The 27,093-nt window shown below is 42.0% G+C and overlaps 1 protein-coding gene across 3 annotated transcripts in view; it reads left to right on the plus strand.

The window, feature by feature from the left end:
• The first annotated feature begins 591 nt into the window (after window positions 1-591).
• Window positions 592-27,093, plus strand: part of FLT3LG (fms related receptor tyrosine kinase 3 ligand) — a 601,019-nt gene continuing 574,517 nt past the window's right edge. For 2 of the 3 annotated variants that reach the window (XM_077457020.1, XM_077457019.1), the window contains exon 1: window positions 592-841. The gene's annotated coding sequence lies outside the window, so the exon portion shown is untranslated. Of the gene's footprint in view, window positions 842-26,205; window positions 26,347-27,093 lie in introns of those variants that run through there. The other variant, XM_077457021.1, reaches the window with a different exon arrangement.

Genomic DNA, 27,093 nt, shown 5'->3' on the forward strand with positions numbered 1-27,093 from the left:
AATAATAAAAATGCTAAAAATCTATCCCCCATTTTGTAGATGCTATAACTTTTGCGCAAACCAATACATATACGCTTATTGTTATTTTTTATTTTATTTTTTTTACCAAAAATATGTCAAAGAATACATATCAGCCTAAACTGAGGGAAAAAAATTGTTTTGTTATATATTTTGGGGGTATATTTATTGTAGCAGAAAGTAAAAAATAATGCGTTCTTTTCAAAATTGTCCCTCTTTTTTTGTTTATAGCGCAAAATCAAATACCACCAAAAGAAAGCTCTGTTTGAGGGAAAAGGAAATCAATTTTGTTTGGGCACAACGTTGCACGACCGCGCAATTATCAGTTAAAGCGTCGCACTGCCATATTGCAAAAAGTGCTCTGGTCTGGAAGGGGGTAAATTCTTCTGGAGCTGAAGTGGTTAAAGATGTGTATTTAAAAAAAATAAATAAATGCAAAATGCACCTGCAATATGCAAACTGCAACCAGCACAAGTGTGAATCATGCATTAGTGCTCGTATTTATGAAAAAAAAAAAAAAAACCTTGCATGAGCTGTCAGTGTGGGAATACTTTCACTTTCATTTTGGCAATCGATCCGTACAGCAAAAGGAAGATACAGGGACCCCAGAAAAGACGTGCGATCACCCTTTCTGTCTGAGCCTGTGTGGATGTGATGTATGGGGAAATTCACAAGAGACCTATGTGGGTAAAACAACTCTGAAAGGGGATTTCCACAGCAGCCTGGGGCTTTAAATAATTCAGAGATCATCAGAGTGACCATGTTGTGCACTCAGCTAGTATCAGCACAATTAGAATACTGTCATTCTAAACCTACCTTTCAGGTAAGTGAGAAAAGCTTATTGCAGATCTGTTTTTTTTTTTTTTTACAAATTTGTATATATTTGGAAAGAGTGATTATCAAGAATACTGATTTGTGGACTCTTAACCTTTGTCCCTCAGCACAGCTTGGGTTATACAATGGAGTGTTCTGCATTCTTTGTGTGTCTTTTCTGCTGATGTAAATTCTCTTGGCCTGGCTGTTCTGCTGCTCTACTGGCTTCAGCACTGTGGTTAGGGTTTGTCTATATGTGTTGTTGTGTTGTGTTGTTTATCACTCCTCTGAAAAACAATCTGTGGTTCATCATTTTTTAAGAGGTATTTGACAGGCGACGACTAGTTAAATCGCCTCCTGAATGCCTGTTTTAACCAGTGAAAGCCCGTAGCACCTTGCTGAAACAGAGTGCATTACACACGGTTCTGGCGCAGTCCCATTTAGTTCAATGGATCATGTTTGGTGGTGGTTCCATCTGAAAAATGCAATATGCTAAAAATATAAAACTTTACTATCAGTGCTTACTTAATCAAAAAGAAAAAGAAAAAAAACATAAGGAAAGAGAGCATGCTGCAAATCTAAATATTGGAATACTCAGTACCTGGAAAATAGTCTGGAAGTGAGTGCACAGTCTCTTTAGGTCATGTAGTGCATAAATATCAAAAACACATCAATATATGATCAAATTATCAAATATGTGCAACTTTCAAGCTGAGAAAATGCTAAGTGCAAATAGTATACTGTCTCTTTAAATGCAAAAATGTGTAATGTCCGTCCATGTCTCCCTTTGTGAGCAGATTGCATAATGTATACAATCTGTGATACTGGGCCATGGAGATCTGTATGTGTTTCTTTTAAGTTATACCCCTTTACACTGAGGGGCTTGAAAACTGCCTATAAAACAGCGAGCGCTTTTGAGGAGTTAGCGGTGTGCTTTTTTGATCGTAGGCTGTCCGTTTTAATCTGATCTCCCCATAGAGAACAGTGGGGCTCTGACAGTTCCATCCCTGCGCAGTGAGCGGAGACGGACCTGTCATCAGCCTGCTCGGGGACGACAACAACGGATCGATCCCCCACTGAGCTAGCGGAGTCAGTCCAGCGGATTCACTCAGTATGAACCCAGCCTTACATGTCTTTGAGCATGTCTGTCATCACAACACACACTTTTGTCATGAGAGGGTTAAACAACAGCCAACGCACCCTGGTCTATAGGCTGTTCTGCAGCCCCTTCTCTTGACACGGTAGCAATAATGTTCATCTCACTATTACACAACATAACTTTGTAAGGCATAGTCACCTCATTAAATATTGTGAGTGCTGCCCTGTGCCACTCTTCCCGAACTGTTTTAAGATCACATTGCATTAACTTATATTCAGCCATGATGGGCTGTAATACCACAGTTTCATCACGGTGCACTGGCAGTGTGTCACTCCCAACACAGGATTTAGCATTTTCAGGCTGAGCCATTATTTACTGAAACAATTTCAACCTTATTAGTAAGCAAAATATTATACTCCGTTTTACCCCAAACCAGCATGAAGACAAGTTCTCATCAGACCTTGCCTTGTTCAGCATTAAATTGTTACTAAACCCAGTAATATGAAAATAGTTCATCTGCCCCCCCACAGTGCCTACAGCTTATAAAACGTATTTTTACATTAAATACTGCCACTATATACCTTTTTGGATGATCTGTATACCACGGTCACATGATAAACTGCACAGTTTCTCCAGTGCTGAAAGTTCAGGTAGAAGAAGGAGATTTCCACTTCAGTCTGTATACACGCCCACCTGTGTGATGCCAATATCATGTGACCTAGCGATCTCTGAGAACAAGTAACTGTTCTCTCCAGCATAAAAGGAACAACTGGACATGTGCAGGTTGGCTACCCTGTCTGTGTTAGATGGCTTGCCCCAGATAGACAGTGCAGGAGGGAAGGATCTATGCATACAGGATAAAACAGCCTTTTTACACATTGCAGAGGATTAACCCCTTAAATACCACAGTGCATATAACAAGCATGCTATGCTGCATATACAGACAGATTTTACTGTTTTGGGTTTAGTAAAACTTTAACCAATGTTTCCCCACTATGCAGGGTACTACACAGCAGCAAGTCTCTCTTGGAAGCGTATCTCCCCATCAGACTTGCCACTACTTCACTGGCATTAGATACATATTCAGTCTTTTGCACTTTTTTTTATCAGCAACAGTCTTACCACTCCACCTGGCAGGTGTTGCACTTTGCATGCATCACTTCAGTAACCATTCTGCTGTGGCACTTTCACTGGTGCATTTCCCTATGCAACCACAGGGCGAAACAACAGATGCCCTCCTAGGCATCACAGGCTCTCAAGTTTTCCTTTCACTTTTTGTGGCAATAGTGAGCCATTTCTTCACTGCAGCTCCACCATCCAGATTATACTTCTTCTCTCGCTGCCATGGGAGACCACACTTCCAGCAGAACGTGTCCAGCACTCTCCAACTTGCTGTAACGGTTTCTCTTGAGCCCACCAGCCATGACTCTCATCATGAACACCCTCACCATCTACCACAGGTCTCACAACTGACCTTGGCTTTGTTGCTATGGGCAACTGACACACAGTTTCCCAGAATTCTTTTTGGCGTACTGTCTCCAGAACGTCATACACATGCCAAAATAAACAGTGGTACAGGCTCGTCTCTCTACTGTGTATATATATATATATATATATATATATATATATATATATATATATATATATATATATACTGTATGTATATATATATATATATATATATATATATATATACACACACACACACACACACACACACATACATACATACAGTTCTGCTCATAACTTTACATACCCTGGCAGAATTTATGATTTCTTGGCCATTTTTCAGAGAATAAGAATGCTAACACAAAAACTTTTCTCATGGTTAGTGTTTGGCTAAAGCCATTGATTATGAATCAACTGTGTTTACTCTTTTTTAAATCATAATGGCAAAAAGAACTACCCAAATTACCCTGATCAAAAGTTTACATACCCCAGTCCTTAATACTGTGTATTGTCCCCTTTAACATCAATGACAGCTTGAAGTCTTTTGTAGTATTTGTGGATGAGGCTCATTATCTTCTCAGATGTCAAATCTGCCCATTCCTCTTGGCAAAAGAGCCTCCAATTCCTGTAAATTCTTGGGCTGTCTTGCATGAACTGCATGTTTAAGATCTCCCCAGAGTGGCTCAATGATATTGAGGTCAGGAGACTGAGATGGCCACTCCAGAACCTTCACTTTATTCTGCTGTAGCCAATGACAGGTCGACTAGGCATTGTGTTTTGGATCCTTGTCATGTTGGAATGTCCAAGTACGTCCCATGCGCAGCTTTCTGGCTGATGAATGCAAATGTTCCTCCAGTATTTTTTGATAACATACTGCATTCATCTTGCCATAAATTTTGACTAAATTTTCTATCCCTTTGTAGCTCACACATCCCCAAAACATCAGCGATCCACCTCCGTGTTTCACGGTAGGAATTGTGTATCTTTCATCATAGGCCTTGTCGACTCCTTGCCAAAATGTAGCGTTTATGGTTGTGGCTGAAAAGCTCAATTTTGGTCTCATCACTCCAAATGACTTTGTGCCAGAAGGTTTGTGTAAGGGCTGGCTTAGCCCTTCCTTCTCTGGGCTGGCTGCTCAGCTGTTGGCTAATTGCCAGCTCTCATCTCTCTCCACAGTTACCAGCTGTTCCTGATCCTGCTCGTCTGACCTGCCTACTTAAAGCAGTCCAGCTCACTTCTTCTCTGCCTTTGTCTTGGTCACATCCCAAAAAAACATCTCCTGCGGTTCTGTTTAAAGACTGGCTTGCTGACATCCCTTCTGGCTTCTTATCCTGCTTGCTGTTGCTCCACTTGGATCCCTGACTTCTGGCCTGGCTGATTACCCGATCTGGTTATTGAACTCTGGACTGGCTGACTACTCGATCCGGTTACTGCACTCTGGCTATGCTTTGACTATGCTTACTCTATTTGCCTTTTTATTTTTTTTATCAATAAACAAGTGTGATTTAATTGTACTTCTGTCTCGGTCTGGTTCATGGTTTCTGACAGTTTGAGACTTGTCTCTGTTTGGTTTGGTGTATTGTAAGTGGGATACTTTGTGGAATTTGCGTAGTAATGGCTTTCTTCTGGCGACTTGACCATGCAGCCCATTTTTCTTCAAGTGCCTCCTTATGTGCATCTTGAAACAGCCACACCACAAGTTTTCAGAGAACCATGTATTTCACCTGAAGTTATTTGTGGGTTTTGGTTTCAACGGAACCCCTCATTTTCCACTTCTTGATTTGAGTTTGAACACCGCTAATTGGCATTCTCAATTCCTTGTATATCTTTTTATACGCCTTTCCTGTTTTATACAGTTTAACTACCTATGACTATTGCGGGAAAACCCACAGATCATTTGACAATTCATTTGCTTTCCCCATGACTCAGAATATAGAAATCACAGTGCAGCACTGGATGAAAGATGCAAAGTGTTTGTCAGGAGTCCAGAAACTCACTGACCGTTTATGTACATGCACTAATTACAAGCAAACAGATCACAGGTGAGTATGGTTACCTTTAATAACCCCTTTGTTTCAACTTGTGTGCATGTTATCAGGCCAAAATCACCAGGGTATGTAAACTTTTGATCATGATTATTTGGGTAGTTTCTGTTGCCATTATGATTTAAAAAGAGTAAACACAGTTCATTGATAATAAATGGCTTTAGGAAAACACCAACCATGAGTGAAGGAAATGTTTTTGTGTTATCATTCCTATTCTCTGAAAAATGGCCAAGAAATCACAAATTCTGGCAGGGTATGTAAACTTATGAGCATAACTGTATTTACATTGGGGGTCATTTATTATAGCACTGCGGTGCTAATGTGCGCAAATTAGCGCTAAAATGGTATTCACTATAGCGCTGGTGAGAAAATACTCCCAAAATCAAATTTACTATAGTTCCCTGAAACTAAATAGCGCCCAAATCCTTACTCTGCTAAAAGCTGGAGAATTGCACATGGAAATAATGTTTAGAGCATGATATATTTGCTTAAATTGTACTGAAATATGGGGTATATTATTTAAAGATAATCATATTTTAACCACTTCTGCCCCGGCCTATAGACATATGATGCCCACAGATGGAATCTCCCACCCTGGGTGGGCGTCATATGACGTCCTCTGATTCCCAGCCATCTAGGTGGCTGCATCGCTCGGGACCCGGTGCGTGTGCCTGGCGGCCGCAATGTCCGCCGGGCACCTGCGATTGCCCGGAAACACAGCAGGACCGTGGATCTGTGTATGTAAACACACAGATCCACGTCCTGTCAGTGGAGAGGAGACTGATGATGTGTTCCCAGTACAGAGGAACACCGATTGGATCGATCTTCTCCCCTTGTGGGTCCCCTCCCCCCACAGTTAGAATCACTCCCCTAGGGAACATATTAACCCCTGCAGCACCCCCTGGTGTTAACCCCTTCCCTGTCAGTCACATTTACACAGTAATCAGTGCAATTTTATAGCACCGATCGCTGTGTAAATGTGAATGGTCCCAAAAATGTGTCAAAAGTGTCCGATGTGTCCGCCATAATGTCGCAGTCATGAAAAAAAAAAAAAAAAATCGCAGATCACCGTCATTACTAGTAAAAAAAAAAAATGCCATAAATCTATAACTTTTGCACAAACAATCAATAATCGCTAATTGCGATTTTTTTTTTACCAAAAATATGTAGAAGAATACGTATCGGCCTAAACTGAGGAAAAAATTAGTTTTTTTTTTCTTTAAAATTGGATATTTATTATAGCAAAAAGTAAAAAATATTGTGTTTTTTTTCTTTCAAAATTGTCGCTCTTTTTTTGTCTATAGCGCAAAAAATAAAAACCGCAGAGGGGATCAAATACCACCAAAATAAAGCTCTATTTGTGGGGGAAAAATACGTCAATTTTGTTTGGGTGCAATGTCGCATGACTGCGCAATTGTCAGTTAAAGTGACGCAGTGCCAAATCGCAAAAAGTGCTCTGGTAAGGAAGGGGGTAAAATACTCTGGGGCTGAAGGGGTTAAACTGTGTGAAAAAGTGATTTCTACACAGAAATATCTTTAAATGTCTGAGAAGAGATAAATTCCCTGTTTCTGTACAACTAGGTGCCAACACAACTGAGCATGCTCAGACCTGCAAATAGCTCTCATTTTATCTCCAGTGTCTTTTTTACCCAGGGCTACAGTAGATGCCAAAGTTAGCACTTGGCTAAAATACGTTTTTGAGAATGAAAATCGGTGCTATTATAGTCCAGTGCAAGTTTCAGCCATTGATTCTAATGGTGCAATAAATAGATACTTTTAATGTTGAAATGAAATGTATATTTCTCTGAAATAAATGTTCCTTGCAACATAGCTGCTGCTTCTATTTTGTTTTTTCTCATCTATTTTGTTTTTAAGAATGCTAGAATGTGGAATGTTTTGATAAAATAAATTTTTCTCTGTCGCTTTCACTTGTTACTCTCCATCTCACAACAATCTTTACCCAAACTCACACAGGTGTCTTTACAATCCACAAACAATACCATTTCTGATGCAAATTTAAAATGAGTCACAATTATTTGTGCATTTTATTATTTCCAAATAATCATAATTTGAGCCCAAAAAAATGTGATATGTGTACCAACATCAGAAATCAAAATGTAATTCACCAAAAACTGAGGATAATATCACTATTTACTGCTAATAAAGAACCACCAAATATCACAGAAAAAAATCAAGAAGAATAACTCTTGAGTAATGTACAGTAGGTGCCGCCGATGTTATGTTTCCAGCACGATCCTGTTGCGCTGGTTCCCGGCGACAGGCTTCTCTAACCAGCCTGATCCCTTTGCGCTGGTTCTCACGCTGGCTGCAATAGGAAAATGTAATTTTCCTATAGTAGCGAGAGAGCGGCGATAATGTCACCTCACTAATGAAGCCTGCATGCCTTCTCGGAGGCATACCAGGCCCTTAGGTCCGGTAGGGATTTTAAAGGGAATCCCCTACGCCGAAAAAAACAGTGTGGGGTCCCCCCCAAAATCCATACCAGACCCCTATCCGAGCACGCAGCCCGGCCGGTCAGGAAAGGGGGTGGAGATGAGCGAGCCCCCCCCCCCGAGCCGTACCAGGCCACATGTCCTCAACATGGGGGGGTGGGTGCTTTGGGGGAAGGGGGGCACCCTGCGGCCCCCCACCCCAAAGCACCTTGTCCCCATGTTGATGAGGAAAAGGGCCCCTTCCCAACTCTGGCCGTTGGTTGTCGGGGTCTGCGGGTGGAGGGCTTATCGGAACCAGAGAGCCCCCTTTAATAAGGGGGCCCCTGGATAGTGGCCCCCCACCCTATGTAAATGAGTATGGGGTACAATGTACCCCTACCCATTCACCTGTGAAAAAAATGTAAAAAAAAACCACAACACACAAGGGTTAAAATAGTTTATTGCACAGCTCCGGGGGTCTTCTTCCGTCTTCGGGGGTTTTCTCGCCGGACTCCTCCACTATCTTCTGCTCTTTTGCTAGCTCTTCTGCTAGCGGAGGAGCCTGGCTTTCTTCTTCGTCGCGGCCCTCTTCTTCCGAATTCGGGGGTCTTGTCCCCCTCTTCGGTTCTTCTTGCCGGGCCACTGCTTCTTCTTCCAGCTCTTTTACTAGCGGTGGCCCGGTCTTCTGTCACCGTCGCCGGTGCCGCCACCGCCTTCCTTTCTTCTTCTTCTGCTGGAGATGTTGACTCGATGCTCTCTCCGGCCGCAATGCCAGGGACGCGGTGTGCGGCAACTTATATAGGGACAAGGGGCGGTCCTCCAGGACTGTGACATCATAAGGGGGTGGGGTCACCATGTGACATCAACCGGTGACCCCACCCCTTGTCCCTATATAAGTCACCTCACATCACGTCCCTGGCATTGCGGCCGGAGAGAGCATCGAGTCAACATCTCCAGAAGAAGAAGAAGAAGAACGGAAGGCGGTGGTGGCACTGTCGACAGAAGACCGGGCCACCGCTAGTAAAAGAGCTGGAAGAAGCGGTGGCCCGGCAAGAAGAACCGAAGAGGGGGACAAGACCCCCGAAGCCAGAAGAAGAGGGCAGCGATGAAGAAGAAAGCCGGGCTCCTCCGCTAGCAAAAGAGCAGAAGATAGCGGAGGAGTCCAGCGAGAAGACCCCTGAAGACGGAAGAAGACCCCCGGAGCTGTGCAATAAACTATTTTAACCCTTGTGTGTTGTATTTTTTTTACATTTGTTTCACAGGTGAATGGGTAGGGGTACATTGTAACCCATACTCATTCACATAGGGTGGGGGGCTCCCGGATTCCGATAAGCCCTCCGCCCGCAGACCCCGACAACTCTGTCCTCATCAACATGGGGACAAGGTGCTTTGGGGTGGGGGGGCTCGTCCCCACCCCCTTTCCTGACTGGCCTGGGCTGCGTGCTCGGATAGGGGTCTGGGCTGGATTTTGGGGGGGACCCCACACGTTTTTTTTTCGGCGTAGGGGATTCCCCTTAAAATCCCTACCGGACCTAAGGGCCTGGTATGCCTCTCAAGGGGGAACCCATGCCGTTTTTTTTTTGTTTAATTTGGCATGGAGTTCTCCCTTAGGATTCATAACAAATACAGTGCCTGGTATTGGAGGGAATCCAATTCGGAATCCAATTCGGAATCAGTGTGAACCCGGCCAGCGATGCTTGTCCCTATGCAAGCCAGCTCGGAGCTGGTTCCCGCGACGGGGCCCGCAGGGTGTCAATCTCGCCCATAGAAGCGGTGAGATTGACACAATATCGCGGTCACCTACTGTAATGCTATCACCTGTCTAAAGAAATGTAGTATTTATGAGTATTTATATGTAGGAGGCTCTCATATGTGGCAGCTCCGTGGCTTGGAGGTAAGAGCTTCTGCTGAGTGTCTGGGTTCAATTGCCAAACATGCTGCTTCACGTAGAGTCAAGTAGTCTCATCCTGTCAAGTTGTCTCATCTCCCAGATCCTAAAACTATGTCTTAATGTAGTATTTATGCGTAGGAGGGTTCCACCACCTTTGTAACTCTTGCCAGATAAACTATCTAGCCAAAAGTATGGGGACACCTGCATTTACACACACACACGACCTTTAATGGCAGCCCAGTCTTAGTCAGTAGGGTTAAAAATTTGATTTGGCCCACCCTTTGCAGCTAGAACAGCTTCTGGGGGGCTGGGAAGCGTGTCCACGAGGTTTAGTGTATCTATGGCAATGTTTGAACATTTTCCAGAAGTGCATTTGTGAGGCCAGGCACTGATGTTGGATGAGAAGGCCTGGCTCACAGTCTCTACTTCTATTTCAGCCAAAAGTTGTTCTATCAGGTTGAGGTAAAGGCAGGTCAGTCAAGTTCCTCCACCTCAAACTCACTCATCCATGTTTTCATGGACCTTGGTTTCATAGTTAGTAAGGTTGAATAAAGACACCAGTGCATCCAGTTCAACCTGAGTGAGTGTCAACCCCGATCCCTGTATATTTCACACTCACATTGGTCCCTACCCTCAAGCAGCCCACAATCCAAGGTCCCCATCCATTTACTAGGGCCAATTTTGGACAGAAGCCACTTACCCTACCTGCATGTCTTTGGAGTGTGGGAGGAAACTGGTGTACCTGGAGGAAGCCCACACAGGCACAGGGAGAACATGCAAACTCCAGGCAGGTAGTGTCATGGTTTGGATTCAAACCAGCGACCCTTTTTACTGCTAGGTGAGAGTGATAACCACTACACCACTGTGCCACCCTGTGCTTGGTGCAATGGTGTGCAGTCATGTTGGACCAGGAAGGGGCCATCCCCAAACTGTCCCCACAAAGTTGGGAGCATGAAATTGTCCAAAATGTTTTGGTATGATGATGCCTTAAAAGTTTCCTTCACTGGAACTAAGGGGCCAAGCTCCACCCTTGAAAAACAACCCCACACTATAATCCCCCCTCCACCAAATCATTTGAACCAGTGCACAAAGCAAGGTCCATAAAGACATGGATGAGCAAGTTTGGGGTGGAGGAACTTGAATGGCCTGGACAGAGTCCTGATCTCAATACAACAGAACACCTTGAGGATTAATTAGATTGGAGACTGTAAGCCAGGCCTTCTCATCCAACATCAGTGCCTGACCTCACAAATGCACTTGGAAGAATGGTCAAACATTTCCACAGACACACTCCTAAACATTGTGGTCAGCCTTCCCAAAAGAGTTGAAGCTGTTGTAGCTGCAAAGGGTGGGCCAACTCAATATTGATCCCTATGGACTAAGACTGGGGCGCCATTACAGTTCATGTGCATTTAAAGGCAGGTGTCCCAATACTTAGGCCAATATATTGTATATTGCTTGTGACACTGAGCATGGCTATGGACTTAGGGCTGGTTCACACCATAGTGATGCAGACACCATGTGCAAGACTGCCTGCTGTCTAAGTGGGTAGAAATTCTATCCAGCAAGCCCCGGGGTTGCTGATTCAATTCCCCAACATGCTAATGCTTGTTTTGAAGTTTGTATGTTCTCCCTGTGTGGGTTGGTTGCTACAATCCAAAGACATGCTGCCATCTTATTTGGCTTCTGTCGAAATAGTCTCTAATGTAAGAAAGTTAATTTTGGACTTTAGATTGGAAGCTCATTGCAGCCAGGGACTGATGTTAATGGGGGTTATTTACGAAAGGCAAATCCACTTTGCACTACAAGTGCAAACTACAACTTCAAAGTGCTCTTGGAAGTGCAGTCACTGTAGATCTGAAATGAGGTGAAGCTCTGCTGATTTTATCATCCAATCATGTGTAAGTTAAAATGCTGTTTTTTATTTTCCTTGCATGTCCGTCTAGGGGCCTAGGATCTACAGAAATTGCATTTTCAAGTGCACTTTGCACTTGTATTTTGCACTTATAGTGCAAATGGATTTGTCTTTCGGAAATAACCCCCAATGTTTGTTAGCACTAATCATGCCCAGGTACTTGAACATTTAAAATTGTAGGGTTTACACTGAACATGTACATATACTTAGAAAACTGTTGCTTTTTGGATGCAAATACACTTCGATCTTTGGCCTGTAGTTGGAGATTTAAAGCACATAACCAAGGGCTAACTCAGGTGCAATCGTATTCTGTGTTCCTGCTCATCAGGCGCAATCAATTTAGACATACACAAAGAGACAGATTGAAAGATACTGGTGGAGCGTGTACTTCTAGTGGGTGTGTGTCAGTGTGCTAACAAAACTAGGGTTGTTTGCTGAAATTCTTGTGCATTTTTTCCATCAAAAGTGGCATTTTGTGTCCATGCTGTCAATGTTGTGTTTCTATTGTTCCTGTCTGACCATGCAAACATGGTTTGGGAGCATGTGCTGACCTTCTACTCTTTGATCTCATTGCTTAACCACTTGAGACCTGCGCTATAGCCGAATGACGGCTACAGCACAGATCTCCTTTGCCAGGACTACGTCTATTGACGTCGTCCCATGCACGAGCGGCCTGCGCGCCCCATGAGGGGCGCGCGCGGCGCACTCTGTGATCGGCGAGTCTATGAGACTCGCCTGATCACCGATCCGAGGAATGGGTCGATCCCGACCCCTTATCACGTGATCAGCTGTCAGCCAATGACAGCTGATCATGTGATACAACGGAGATGGTAATCGGCTATTATTCCTCCGCGCCCTGACAGCGCGAAGAGAAAAAAAAGAGCCGATCACCGGCGGCCGTGATCGGGACTGCCAGCCCTGCCAGTGCCCACCTGCCCCCTGCCAGTGCCACATCAATAAAAAATGTGTCCCCTCCTGTCAGTGCCACCCAGCAGTGCCCATAGTGCCACCCAGCAGTGCCCACAGTGCCCCCCAGCAATGCCCACAGTGCCACCCAGCAGTGTCACACAGCAGTGCCCACAGTGCCACCCAGCAGTGCCCACAATCTGCCTCAACAAAGGTGCTGCACCCCAGTGCCACATATCTGTGCCCATCAGTGTCATCTACCAGTGCCCATCAGTTCCCAGCAGTGCCGCCCATCAGTGCCCAGCAGTGCCACCTATCAGAGCCACCTATCAGTGCCCATCAGTCCCATCTATCAGTGGTACCTATCAGTGCCCCTTAGTGCCACCCATCCGTGCCACCCATCCGTGCCATCTTATCTGTGCCCATCTTTGCCCATCAGTGCCGCCCTATCTGTGCCCATCTGTGCCGCCTTATCTGTGCCTATTAGTGCCGCCTTAACTATGCCTAGCAGTGCCCACCAGTGCAGCCTATCAGTGCCCACCAATGCAGCCTATCAGTGCCCACCAGTGCAGCCTATCAGTGCCCACCAGTGCAGCCTATCAGTGCCGCCTCATCAACGCACTTCAATGAAGGAGAAAAATTACCTGTTTGCAAAATGTTATAACAAACTATTAAACATAAATTTTTTTTTGCATCTTTTTTTGTTTGTTTAGCAAAAAATAAAACTCCCAGCTGTAATTAAATACCACCAAAAGAAAGCTCTATTTGTGGGAAAAAAAATTCATTTGGGTACAGTGTTGTATGCCCGCGCAATTGTCATTCAAAGTGCATCAGCACTGAAAGCTGAAAATTGGTCTGGGCATGAGGGGGGTTTAAGTGCCCAGTAAGCAAGTGGTTAATCATGTACACTGAGGGGCACTTATTCAAAACATAACACCCACCACCCCACAATCCATACATACATTGGTGACCAATGCAGCTTCCAGCAGAACATGGTCAATGTATGTATGGATTGTGGGGTGGTGGGTGTTATGTTTTGAATAAGTGCCTTTAATATTATGTTGGAATGCTTTGTAAGAATGACTATTAAATAGATTTCTATAATCCTGCAGATATAAATGTGTTGTGTTGCCTGTTATACACTGAAAGTAAAGGTGTGTCCACTCTAAGGTTTCAACACAATTTAGATTGTAAGCTCCTATGAGCAGGGCCCTTCAAATCCAATTGCTAAATGTTTTGCTAAATGTAGCACCATATATCCTGTAGAATGTATATTTTATTTTTTTTGTCACCTCAGTAAACTCGTTCGGGGAACACAAATTAACTCTAAAGTTCATCGTTAACCCGACTCGTTACTACATCATTGTAGCATTCTTCTCTTCAATGGATGTGTTTTTTTTTTTGTTTTTTTGTTTTTGATATAAGTGTATTATATGCCCCTCAGGGAAAGTTAATCTACCTTCTTTAAACATATCTTTATAGATCTTACCAAAATCTTCTCCTAACTACTACCAACACCCCCCCCCGGGGTCTCTCCTCTATATCAGGCAACCGGCCCAATCTGCCTGTACACTATCTATAGTAATTCTGCCATCCTAACAAGATATCTTGGTGTTTGTTGGTATCTTTCCCAGGCTTTCCATCTCTTTATAAATCCCGTTTCTCCTGATTCTCCACTATGCTTTAAGTACTCCAAATTATAGACTTTATTGATTTTACCAAACCAATTTTTCAGAGAGGGAGTCTCTGGGTTTTTCCACTGGCAGGGGATTAATCTCTTTGCCGCATTTAGTAGAATTGGGATCAATGATAACCTATATTGTTTAATGGGCATGGTGGGCAAGCAGACATACCCTAGGATCCTCTGGGATATCTAAACCCGTTATTTCTTTAATAATTGACAAAACGGTCTTCCAGAAAGTTTTAATTTTAGGGCATCTCCACCAGATGTGTACCATAGAGCCTATTTCTGTACATCCCCTCCAGCACAAGTTAAAGCTCCCACTCTGAAATTGGTGTATTCTGTCTGGAGTTAAATACCACCGGGCCATATACTTGTAGTTCATTTCCAATAAACTACAGTCTGGAGAGATTGCATGCGGCATCTTTAGTATTTTCTTAATCTCAGCCTCCGTACTTATTATTCCAATCTCTTCATCCCATTTTTTAATATATGCGGGGCGTTCCGTGATTTTCAGTCCACTCAATATTTTATATATCCTTGCAATCCCTCTCTTTCCTTCAGTCGCTGTACACAACTGCTCTAGTGGAAGCAAGTTGTCTACTGACCTAATCGGATGGGGGAGGGATTCCATGAAATGTTTCAGCTGAGCATACCTCCACCAATTAATATCTAACACCTCTTTTTTCATCTTTAAATCCTGAAATGTGCAGATTTTTCCTTTGTTAATTATGTCTTTTACCTGTGCCTCCCTATTTCTAAACCACCCCCCAAATGCCGCATAAGGATATTAACGGGGAATTATTATCCCATTTTTGTTTTTTATGAACCCTATCCCAAATTACCATTGCAACCCGTGTAATTATGTGAATGTTAGATGTTACATGATCCAGATCACTTTTCCTAGTGCAACATTACTTATCCCTTTCTCTAATTTAACCCAGCTTTTCTCTTTGTTATCCCTAACCCATTCCACCACTCGTGCCATTAAAATTGCGTAGTAATAGGTTTTAATATCGGGAACCCCCAACCCCCCTTGAGTCTTATCTCTAGAAAGTATTCCCATGCTTATCCATGGTTTTTTATGCCACCAAATAAACCTGTGAAATAGCAGGTTTAGCTTATTAAAATAAAAATTGGGAATCAAAATTGGTAACATTTGAATTTTATATAATATTTTAGGGAGTATTATCATTTTTAGACAATTATCAAACAGGCTCAATAATGTACTTTTATTTTGCCAGCAGAAACCAAAATTATGTACATTTACTAGCTTAAAAAAAAATCAAAAAAAAAAAAAATCAATCAATCAAAAAAAAAATCTAAAATTAAGCTAGTAAATGTACATAATTTTGGTTTCTGCTGGCAAAATAAAAGTACATTATTGAGCTTGTTTGTTTTGGTGGCTCCAATGTAAACCTAGGCTTCAGCACACCTGCAAGTAAGTGATAAAGGTGGAATTTAGATATATAACAGCTGTGGAGAATTGCAGGTAATGAATTCAGCTGGTTTGAATGTGTCAGCTCTGGTTCACATTAGTGCAATTTGACATGTCAAATTGGTGGCAACTGCACCGTTCTAATTGGTGTGACTTTGGGATGCGATTTGTATTGATATCAGTGCAGAAACCTGCACAGATGTCTGCTATTGCCCCATAGTTGGCTGAACCATTTCCTCCTGCTGTCAATGTGAACCAGGGCTCAAACTGGGCCTTTTGTCTTTGTAATTTACCTGCTGTTATCCCAGGGACACAATTTCTCATCAAACTCCCTTAAGTTTAACTTCAAATATCATATGTAGAAATACAGATTTGCATATCTACAAATAAACTAAAATAAAAAAATAGTAATCGTGGTTGCGATCAAATATTCGCAGCTGCAATCAAAAGATCGTGGTTTCACTTTCTGACCCAGAAATTAGTCATTGTATGCGCCTGGAAGTTCCTGTGCTAGTCAGGATCTCCATCTAGGTGGACATGGCTAGGTCTCTCTTTAGCAAAGAGGAGGTCCTGCTCGTTTGCCCAGTAAGTGTACGATATGTACTTACTCGATGTGGTAGTTAGATGTGGTGTGGGTGGGGTTCAGTGGCGGCTGGGGAAGTTTTAGGATGGGGTGACGCCAGACCCCGCCCTTCCTTTTTGACCCTGCTCTTCCTTTTTGACCCCTCACATTTGACAAAAATGGGCATGGTTTCAGCGAAATAGTGGGTGTGGCTCTAAGGTGGTGTGATTAGTGTCTGAGATGAACGAGGGATGGAGAGAGAGGGATAGAGGGGCAGCAGGCCCAACTCCTACACAACAATAGAAATATGTGTATTCTAGAAAGTTTAACAATCAGCAGATAAAGATATTCCAAACACCTGGTGTTAGCACTTCAATCATCCCGTCACCATGGTTGTTATGGTGTCAGGATGATTAAAGCACATTATTTATATTATAACATTGTAATATAAAATGAAATCATTCAACTCACCATAATGCAGAATCAGTGGGAGCCCTGAGCGTGTCACTAGCCACGTCGCCTGCCACCAGATGCCATCAGATGTCCCCAGCAGAGTCCATCCTTACATCAAGTGCCCCCAGCAGAGTCCCGCCTTATATGCAGCCTGTGTCCCACCAAATTGCAGCAGCATGTGTCCCCATCAATTTTCAGCAGCATGCGTCCCACCAAGTTGCAGCAGCATGCGTCCCACCAAGTTGCAGCAGCATGTGTCATCAAGTTGCAGCATCATGTGTCCCACCAAGTTGCAGCAGCATGCGTCCCACCAAGCTGCAGCAGCAAACCCCCCTCCCCCCTTACCTTGCGTGTGTGTTGTCCTCTCCAGCGGTGTATCCTGTGGAGAGGTCCGTCCTATCATACTTCCTGTTTCCTCTCTCCTGGGCACAATTGGAGAGAGAAGACAGGAAGTGACATCAACTCAGGTGTCAATCAAACCGCCCGGCCGTAGTAATATATACTACGAATGGGTGGAAGCTACTCGGCACTTCAGAAAGTGCCACAAGGTGGGCTAAACGCTCGCAAATGAAGCACCACGTCTGCAATCTCGTGATTGCATAGACGTGACGCTTCCCATAGGTGCGCTATGGCGTCCGGCGTCTGAACACAGTGCACTTAAGGAAGGGCCAGCTTTAAAAAAGACTATTTTTTTTTTCACTGCCTGTAGGGCGGCCCCTGGTGGGGTTCATTGATTTGTTTGGCATCACCACACATTTAATTCCATCCCATGTGCACACATCACTTCCTGCATTTGTTCTGCTGATGTAAATCAGTAAGGACTATGCAAGTATAAATGAGAGCTCCTTTAATTAAAATATAAATGACTTGTGTTACAGTTGGGTGAATTTTCCAGTAAATTTGTACCCCATGATTCTCAATGATAACCATTCATATCTGTGCTACTTTAAGTCACACCAACTTCAAAGTAGTCCCTGTACTACTTTGGTGTGACTTGAGGTACATTGGGCGCAGTATTTCATAGGCATTCCCAGAAGTTGCCGCAAAGTGGCAGCAAAATAGTGTGACTTTCAGGTTGCAGCAGTGTAAATGAGATTCAAGGATAACACCTTTGAATTTGCCCCTATTGTCACATGTGCATCCTGAAAGTGTGGCAAATTTGTCCCTGCGCTACCTTGCTTTGATGCGATTTGAAGTCCATACACCACAAGATTACACAGACATTGCTTCAAGTCATGGCAAAACTGTGCAATTTTAAGGTCGCACAAGTGCAAATGGGGCCTTATCAATTAATCTTATTAGGTTACTTTTACACTTGACTTTTTTATGCCACTTTGGAACTCAGAATTACATGAAACGTTGTCCCTCATGATTTCCATTCATATTTATTAGAGCTGCACGATTAATGGTTATCACGATTTTTTTCCCCTTCGCGATCTTGAAAAAGTGTTTCATGATTCTTACTATGCAAAGAATTCTCTCTGCTCTTCTGAAGCCTCAGTCAAAAGAAAGGAAGAGAAAAACCAGGCAGTCTGTCAAGAATTAGAACATTCTTTATCTGTGAATGTAAAAATTTGTCAGTGAACTAGACTTCTGTGTAAGTGAGGAAAGTTTAACCACTTAAACACTGAACCTTTTTCTGACATTTGTTGGTTTCAAGTTAAAATCATTTTTTTTGCTAGAAAATTTATTAGAACCCCCAAACATTATATATATATATTTTTTAGTAGACACCCTAGAAAATAAAATGGTGGTTGTTGCAATATTTTATGTCACACTGTATTTGCGCAGCGGTCTTTCAAATTCAATTTTTTGGGAAACAATTACTTTAATGAATAATAATAAAAAAAAACTAACCAGTAAAGTTAGCCCAATTTTTTTTGGGATAATGAAAAAGATTTTACGTCGCAAGAACCGTGATCTTTTTATCCTAAGCAAAAAAAATCATGATTCTCATTTTGGCCACAATCGTGCAGCTCTAATATCTATGCAACTTCACCCATGTTCACACAAAGCTCTGAATTGACAAGTCAAATTGCAGGCCAAATCGCCGCCTATTGACGGCAATGAAACTGTCCGAATTGGCGACGCCACAACGATTCCCAAAAGTAGTTCCTGCACTACTTTGGGCAACTTCAGGGGGCGATTTCTTACCTCCCAACTTTTTGAGATGGGTATGAGGGACACCTATTAGCAAAAGTAGGTAGGCATAGGACATACCTCCTAAAACACCTTCTTAAAGGAGAATTATTTAAAAAAAAAAATATATATATATATATATATATATATATATATATATATATATATATAATATATATTAGTTAAACCTCTAAGTGCTTTTTTTTTTTACCAATAATATTCCTTTAGATTGGCTTTGGGAATTTACAAACAAAGCATTTTAGAAATTAGATGAAAGGTTTAGCACTGGGAAACCCTTTATGAAAGATAAAAAGTGCATTTTATATACAACTATACAGATCAGAACAAAATGAGGGACAAATGAGGAGGAAAGAGGGACAGAGAGACTTTGTTCCAAATCAGGGACAGTTGTGACCTATGTGATTTCACTAGACATCTGTGCAGGAAAGTGCACTGATGTCTCTGAAATCGCTCACAAATTCGGGCTGAGTCACACTTGTGCGACTTTGGACATCAGAATCGCATGACAAGTCATACCCCATGATTTTCAATGTGTACCATTCATATTTGTGTGACTTCAACTCACACTGACTTCAACATAGTCCCTGTACTACTTTGGTCTGACTTTGATGCGAGTTGAGGTCCATAGTTTACACAGGTATTCCTTGGAATCGGGGCAAAGTTGCTGAGGAAAAGTTGCACGCCTTTCCCTGTGACTCCTGCACCCATAGACCTCAAGATAACACAGGCATTGCTTGAAGTTGCATCAAAATCTCGCAACTTTCAGGTCGCACAAGTGTGAAAGGGGCCTAACTCACTGTGCTGAGTATTATTATACCTACAATATAAAGTAGTCCCACCATCAAACACTAGTAAACGTATGTTCTCAATATACAGTAATTGTGCTCAAATGGCTGAGTGGTGGAATGGGTTAGGGATAACAGATGGTATCACCTACTGAAAGCTTGCATTAGACTTAGCAGCATATACTGAAAAGAGGCTAATGCCTATCAGCCAATGCCACCTCAGCATGAGCATGGTTGTTACGATAATATTAATGCCGGAAATCCAAAACATTATTGTATAGATTCAAACATTAGTAAATATATTTTCTCTGTAGGTATGTGCTCAGCTCTGTAGCTTAGCGGTATGCCCTGCTGCCCTCATGAGTTCAAATCCCCCTCACAGCATCACCTCTTGGAAGCATGCATTGCACTCAGCAGCATAAGTAGCCAATGCAGATCAGTTTGGATTATTCCCCATTTTAACTCTTCAAATGCATGCAATGGTATGTACTTATTCAATAATATTATGTTATGGAATTCCAAAATTCATGGAAAAAAGGTCGTAGGGTCCCTCTCAGTACATATCTGGTATGGACTTACTTTAAGGGGAACCCCACACCAAAATGTAAAATAAAATTGATGTGGGGCCTCCCAAAAGCCATACCAGACCCTTGTCCAAGCATGCAGCCTGGAGGTCAGGATGGGGGGGGGGGCGAGCTAGCACTCTCAGCTTTTTAACCATACCAGGCCACATGCCCCAAAGCACCTTTTCCCCATGTTGATGGGGACAAGGGCCTCTTCCCGACAACCGTGATCGGTGGTTGTCAGTCTACAGGAGGGGGTTTAACAAGGGAGCTCCCAGATCCTGCCCCCCTATGTAAATAGGTATGGGGTACATCATACCCGTTCACCAAAAAAATCAGTAAAATGTAAAAAAATCAATAGCGGGTTTTTGACAAGTCCTTTATTGTAAAATAGTTATGAGCTGTCTTCTCCCTGAGCCATCTTCTCCAGACGCTGTCTCTACCATCTCCATCTTCTCCCCGAGCTGTATTCTCCCAGAGCCTCTCCTGCCGCCACCGTCTTCTCCATCTGCTGTGTTCTTCCACACCACTGGTTACCCGCTAATAAAAAAAAGCTGCTCTTCTTCTGTGGTGGTCTTCATCCGCTGTGTTGTCATTGCCCCCTGTGTGGCATCTCTTACATGGAGCAGACTCTCCAGGTGACATTATTGGATGGCCACAGAAGAAGAGCAGCTTTTATTTTATTAGGGTAACCGGCTGCGCGGAAGAACACATCAGCGGGAGAAGATGGTGGCAGGAGAAACAGCTCAGGGAGAAGAAACATCAAACACTAGTAAATGTATTTTCTATGTATAATGTGCGATGCCCAATAGGCTAGTGGTTAGCACTTCTACATTGATAAAGGTTAGGCTTTGAAGGACACATGGGTTCAAATCCCACAGAGAGATACTAAAAGATAGCTTGATTGTATTATATTAACTCTTCAAATGCATGCACTGATATGTAAGTATTCAATACTAAGTACTAATATCACTGGCAAACAACCTGAACATAAAATGTTAAGAATATTCCCCACTGATCCCAGCGCCCACAGAGTCAAGGATGATATAATTTGCAAGCTGCTATCATACAAAAGATAAATAAATCATAAAAATTATATAGTATATAGCTCTCGTAAATCTATTGTCCAATATATACCATATTGACAGCGCTAAAACAACAAAACAATCAATCTGGGACCATCGCCCTCTTAAGATTGATTGTTTTGTTGTTTTAGCGCTGTCAATATGGTATATATTGGACAATAAATTTACGAGAGCTATATACTATATAATTTTTATGAAGTATTCAATACTATTATGCTGTGAAATTCAAAACACCACACACTAGCTAACAGGCAGATTACATTTCTTTGTTTATTTTAATTTGCTTGTGCATTGAAAAAATAAACACAGCTGGTGGGTGGTAGGTTGGCTGGTATTTGAACTTGTACCATGAGTGCTGTGGAGACATCAGAGTAGACCACTAAACCAATGTGCTAAGTACGAGACCTGCATAATATTGTAGTATGATTAACCACTTCAGCCCCCGAAGAATTTACCCTCTTCCTGACCAGAGCACTTTTTGGTACTGCGTCATTTTAACTGACAATTGCGCAAACAAAATTAATGTCCTTTTTTTCCCCACAAATAGAGCTTTCTTTTGGTGGTAATTGATCACCCCTGCAGTTTTAATTTTTTTCTGCTATAAACAAAAAAAGAGCGACGATTTTGAAAAAACACATTATTTTTTACTTTTTGCTATAATAAATATCCCCCAAAAATATATAAAAAGCTATTTTTTTTCCTCAATTTAGGCCGATATGTATTCTTCTACATATTTTTGGTTAAAAAAATCACAATAAGCAATTATTGATTTGTTTGCGCAAAAGTTATAGCGTTTACAAAATAGGGGATAGTTTTATGGCATTTTTTATAAATATATATATTTTTTTAAATGGCAGCGATCAGAGATTTTTATCATGACTGCGACATTATGGCGGACACATCGGACATTTTTGACACATTTTTGGGACCATTGTCATTTATACAGCAATCAGTGCTATACAAATGCACTCATTCTGATTGGCAGTGAAGGGATTAAGCACTAGGTGGCAGTGTAGAGGTTAAGTGTGTCCTAGGGGAGTGTTGCTAACTGTGGGGGGCATGGCTGTGTTTTATACGTCACTGATCTCTGCTCCAACCACAGGGAGCAGAGATAAGTATCGCTGTTGCTAGGCAGAAAAGGGAGATGCTTGTTTACTTTAGCATCTCCCCATTCTTCCTCCGCGTGAGACGATTGCGGGTATTCCCGAAGCGATCGAGTCCGCGGGACCCGTGACTGGACTCACGGTGTTTCCCGCGAGCGTGCCCCCAGTGGCACGTGCCCCTGCCACCTCATAAAGGGCAATGTACAGGTACGTGATTCTGCCTGTATGTGGCCTTCTGCTGACGTATATCATCGTGAAGCACTTAAAGAATAAACATAAATAGTTATCACTTTATAGTCACCTAAATTAAAAAAATTAAAAATAAAAAACAACATACAACATATAGGTAACTTAAATGTTTAAGACATGTAACTTTACAGAATAGCAGACATTACTATGTAATAATCATTCATAACTGCATTCGTTAGCAAAAGAAGGAAAAAAACTAAGAATACTAATTGCAATATACATCAATAGATGCACACGAGGACCACATCTCACAAAAAAATGTTTCTTTCACATACATGGATCATGGTTACAGTGCAGTGCTATATAACAACTTAGTAGGAATTGGCATTTGCATATAGACAGAAGCGCTAATTAGAATTTAGAATTTATTAACGTATGTTCGCCGCTAATAGCGCTAATTTTCATTCGCCTGTTGACATTTTCTTTGGCTAAAATGGGCGCTATTATTTGCCATAGTGCCCGGTACTTTCTGGTGCTATAGTAAATGACCCCCTGTATATAGTTTTTTTTTTTTTTTTTTCAGCTTCTAGTCTGAACGATAGAATCTATGTGTGTACAGCAAGTCTTAGCCCTTGTACACACAGTCGGAGAATCTGTTGGAATGAGTCTTATCGGACCATGTCGTCAGATAATCCGACTGTGTGTGGTATGCATCGGACTGATTCCGTCCGAATCTCCGTCCGATCCAAATTTCCAACATGAAAGATTTCCCAACCAACTGGGCCGGACGGACCTAATCTGATCATGTGTAGAGCATTTTCATCGGACCAAGTGCCATGCATGCTCAGATCAAATTCCTACATCAAAGCTATTGGCTACTAGCCTGAATGTAGTCCCATCGTAACGAAATTACGTCATCACGTTCTGAAAGATCGGATTTTTTTCGCCAACTTGGCCCGACCGTGTGTATGCAACAGTTTCAGACACAATCCGTCGGACTAAATCCGACGGGCAAAATCCGACGGATTTGGTTGGCAAAATTTCCGACCATGTGTACGTGGGCTTATACTTATAGCAATAATAAGCAAACATAGAGCTCTAACCATGACAAAGATCGTTTGCTTATAAACAACCGACACAGCAAGAAAAGTTCAACATGATCAACATTTGTCTATTTTTTGGTAAAATTTATTGTTTGCAGTTAAAACAGTGACTTAGTGCAGTTGTTTCCTGGAAGATGCAATTTTTTTTTTATCAAAGCAACTGTCATTTTGAATGATTATATGCCCAGCATAACTGTATTGACCCAATAGATTCAGCATGACAGCTAAGCAGCTGAATCTATAGACAGAAAGATCAGCAATAGCAGCCTCTGTGACAAGGTCCCTTTAAGGAGTTTTTCAATTGAATTTAAAGACTTCTGACATAGAAACAGTTCCCAGAGGGCACTATGACATTTAGATTCAAATATCTAAAACTGGTCATAAACCCTGCAATATGAATAATAAGCTTTGTAATATGAGAGCTTACCTGACTGCAGACTAGATGGTTTAGGGAGGACTTCTACATATTTCTGTAGTTTTAATAGATCTAAAGGAGATTGCACAGCAATTATACATTCAGATTGCAGGATGTATGGCTAGCCTAATGTTAGCCACACAAGCATCCGTTTTGCTTTTAGTTTTAGTTTTTTTTTTAGTTTTTACATTTTTGCTGCTTCTTTGTTTTGATTCAAGGTTACCATAAAAATCACAATTGTTACTATAAAATTTCTTTGAAACTTCTGATGAAAATAAGTTAATCTATATAAAAAAAAAGGATATATATATGTAATATACACTCACCAGCCACTTTATTATTAGATATACCTTGCTAGTTTCGGGTTGACCCCCTTTTGCAATTAGAACTGCCTTAATTCTTTGTGGCATAGATTCAACATGGTGTTGGAAACATTCCGTCATAGATTTTGGTCCATATTGACATGATTGCAATCACGCAGTTGCTGCAGATTTGTCAGCGGCACATCCATGATGCAAATCTTCCACCACATCCCAAATGTGCTTTATTGGATTGAGATCTAATGGCTGTGGAGGCCACTGGAGTACAGTGAACACATTGTCATGTTCAAGAAACCAGTTTGAGATGATTTGAGCTTTGTGACATGGTGCATTATCTTGCTGGAAGGAGCCATCAGAAGATGGGTACACTGTAGTCATAAAGAGATGGACATGGTCAGCGCAATACTCAGGTAGACCGTAACGTTTAAATGATGCTCAATTGGTAGTAAGGGGCCCAAAGTGTGCCAGGAAAATATCTACCACACCATTACACCACCACCAGCCTTAACCGTTGATACAAGGCAGGATGGTTCCATGTTTTCATGATGGTTCCATGTTTCATGTTATCAATGTTGCAACTTAAATTGAGACTCATCAGATCAGGCAATGTTTTTTCAATCTTCTATTATCCAATTTTGGTGACCCTGTGCAAATTGTATCCACAGTTTCCTGTTTTTTAGCTGACAGGAATGGCACGTGGTGTGGTCTTCTGCTGCTGTAGCCCATCTGCTGCAGCGTCGCTTCCTGGTTTACAAGCAAGTTTTTTACATGTAAAACGTGTACCTAAAGCCCTCCACCAAATTGATCTAAGTGAGTGTAACTTGATGATTTTAATGGAATTATTTTAATAAACGGTATTACACTATGTGTATCCCTCTTATGTTCCCTTTGCATGAGTTATGAGGACTGTTTGATCTGCGGTATAAGATAGAGGAAAGGAGGAGCAGCCTAAGTGTCAGGAAAGGTTCCATCTGTTGGTTCCATCTGCTGGCGGGCATTTGGCTTGCAGTACTGATGTCCACCAGTGGGTGTCTCCTGGCAGTCTAGAACCGTCAGGGGAGGGGAACTGTCAGGGGAGCTTTCATCTGCTGGTGGTGCTATCTGATTCTTGGGCCACAGTACTGGCATCCACCAGTGGGTTGTTCCCGGCAGTGTGGAGCCGACATCATCTCCTGCGATCAAGCATCACCTGAGCCTGATTGCAGGAGATGTTTATACAGCAAATACCTGACAACACACACAGTTGCCTTGGTATCTTCCTTGCACCCTGACCTGAACCTGAGAGCTCCGATCCTGATCCTGTCTCTGTATCTGAACCATGTGCCCTGTACCTGAATCTGTCCCTCCTGTGACCCTGTTACCTTTATCTTTGCCCAGCAGCCTTATCCATCCATCCATCCATCTTGTCCCTGTCCTGTTTGTTCCCTGTCCCCATCTGCTGATCTCCCGTTGATGACCCTGACCTGGCTACGTTTATGATTCCGGAATTCCCCATTTATTATATATTCTTGTCTGACTATTGTTATTTGTGGGTCTCTGTGAGGTGGTTTGTTGTGCATTGTATTATATTGGAGGTGGTTGTGTATTTTTCATTTATCTTAATAAATCACAATATTTTCACTTTACATGCATTTGGTTTCATCTATTGCTGCCCATGCAGTTCTGGTCACACCTGATACATGACACTGAGCTTGGTAAAGACCCAGGAGAGTAATATCCACATGCCTTTGGAGACTTTGTAGCTGAAAGGCACAAAGTCAAAACAATCTGGTAAGTGTTACAGCAGACAGAGCGGTGGAGGACACATACAAAGCACGTAGCACTGAAGCACTTTTTGTTGGATGTTTGCACATTTTGAACTGCACTGGAGCACTTTCTGAATGAGGAGCACTAGAAGAAGGATGAATTGATAAAAAAAAAGGTCATTATAATTGATGCATGAATTGATTTGGACTTTAGGGATCGCTTTACATGTTTTATTTTATATTTACTTTTTTTTACTTTTGATTGTTATAGTAATATTGGGTGGTATTGCATGATATGCATCACCTTGGATATATTGAAGGATCATTATATATGATTGTGAGACAGTTTAGTTATGTTGTCATAGTATGACTGCTTGATGGTAAATGTTATTCACTGCAGGATACATGGAGTATTCACATGTTGCACAATTTCAAATCTTTTTGGTGTTATAAGGTACGCACTGCAGGCTATTTCCCACACAGTACAGATTTTTGATAAACTGTTTGATAGCTCTTAAGGACAGCACTGTGATTGAAACCAATATTATTTCAGGCTTGGGTCCCAGTTGAGCAGCAGTAGTCCAAATAAAACATACATAAGGAATTATTTTAAGTGACAGCACTGTGGGAATTAGCATACTCCTATTACTATCACGGTTCAGGGACAAGGACTAAATTTTGGCTTTCAGTTGCCGTTAGAGCTAACCTGGCAAAAATGATTTTAATGCCCTGGTTACTTTATTTTCTTTACAATACTTCAGTGGTTATTCTCCCTAAATTTTTTAAAATGGTTAATAAAATTTTTCACTTTTTCACTCTGGTACTGGTTAACCTCCCTGGTGGTACGATTATTTCGGATTTTAGGTACTAAAAGCGGTACCATTATTTTGCATGAAAATTTGGCGTTTTATATTGTAGTCCTG

This window comes from Lithobates pipiens, unplaced genomic scaffold (genome assembly GCF_037356315.1).
Source record: "Lithobates pipiens isolate NorthernLeopardFrog02 unplaced genomic scaffold, aLitPip1_a1.2 Scaffold_27, whole genome shotgun sequence".
NCBI lineage: Eukaryota > Metazoa > Chordata > Amphibia > Anura > Ranidae > Lithobates > Lithobates pipiens.